Raw genomic sequence first — 1,783 nt, forward strand, 5'->3', positions numbered from 1 at the left:
GACTAACCTGAGATCCCATGGTAGTACTGGAGCCTTAATGGCAAGGTCCTTCATAAATTTCTGAACTGTATTATGTGCAAAGGTTGATTTCTGTGAGCCCATGGTGGGCAGTTAGTTGAACTTTCAAGGAGGATATAGAAGAACCTGAAAGCTTTAAGTATTCAAGGATAGACTAAATTGGTGCCAGTGGTGAATCTACTTGTTCCTCACTTATCCACTTCACAGACCTAGTCCACTTGAGATCGTAACACCTTCTAACAGACCATTTTTTAGCATTAATGTCTTCTGCCCTTCTAATAAGCAGGAATTTTCAGGGTCTGAAAGCCTGATGCAGTCAGGTGTAGTGATAGGAACATCTGGCTGATAAATTTTGCTGTCTTGTTGAGCTAATAAGGCTATGTGTATACTAGCACTTTTGTTGGTAAAAAAAAACATACCCCTGACTGACAAACGTTTCACCAACAAAAGCGCCCGTGTGGACAGCGCTATGTCGGCGGGAGACATTCTTCTGCTGACATAGCTACTGCTGCTCATTAGGGTTGGTTTAATTAAGCTGGCGGGAGAGCTCTTTCCTGCCGGTATTGAGTGGCTACACATGAGACCTAACAGTGGTGCAGCAGAAGTACAGCTGTGCTGCTGTAAGGTCTCCAGTGTCCACATAGTCTGGGGAAACCAGGAGGTCTGTAGACACTCTAGGAGAGGTGAGGAAGATTCAAGAACTTTGGCTGCCCTGGCAATGCTGGGGCAACCACCAGTATCCTAGCTCCAGCTTGTCCCTACCCCTGGTTGGAGGCCTCTGAGGTGATTATTCCTGATGGAGGTGGAAGGTTGAAAGCTACCCCCTCAGAATATTGTAATGTTGAATCCACTACATCAAGGATAGCAGTATTTGTCTTGGAATGGTCAGCCATATGAATATGCTATCTGCACTTGGTTTGTAACTTAACACCAGCCAGTGCTGCAGAGTTCTTATCCTGAGCAGAGCCTAAGGTGACAAAAGTGGCTGAAGCCATGAGACCCAGAAAGAAGATTGCTTTCTGAGTAGGATTTTGATGAAGCATCTCTGTGGTGGATTGAAACTTCAGAAATCTTTCCTCTGGCAGAAGATTCTGCCTTACAGAAATAGGTAACTGCTCCTTTCAAAGAAATCCTTTCTATAGGTAGCAGAAGAGATTTTTATTTGTTCATCTTGAGTCCTAACCCCTTGAAGAGGGAACATGTGTAAAATATGTCCTTGGGAAAGCCATTCTTCTGAGGCTTTGATCAGCTAGCAATCTAAATAAGGATAGACAAATATACCCTGGCATCTTAAATGAGCTTCTACTTTGGATACGTACTTTGTAAACACATATGGCAGTAGATAGACCAAAAGGTAAGACAAAAGATTGTACTTTATACCAATCAGGAAATAAAGATAGTGCTGGTACTTGACAGAGATATGGAAGTATGCATCTTCTAGATAGACCTGCAAGCCAATCTAGGGTAGGTGGGGAGGGTATGATGGATATTAGTGTCAACATGTGGAAACAGAATTTTCTGATTAAAGTAGTTGAGATTCCGTCGATCTAATATTGAGCAAAGCCTTCTATCTTTTATCAGAAAATATGAGGAGTAGAATCTTTTGACCTCTGCACGTCCTCTAGGACTCTAGGACCTTGGCACGTCCTCTAGGACTCCTGCTTCCAACAGGATGTGACCCTCTTCTCTTAACGTTGTCTCACGAGAGGAGTCCCTGAATAGGGATGGGAAGAAAAAGGGAATCTAATTGAATGGCATAACCATT

This window comes from Mauremys reevesii, linkage group 3, assembly GCF_016161935.1.
Source record: "Mauremys reevesii isolate NIE-2019 linkage group 3, ASM1616193v1, whole genome shotgun sequence".
NCBI classification, from domain to species: Eukaryota; Metazoa; Chordata; order Testudines; family Geoemydidae; genus Mauremys; species Mauremys reevesii.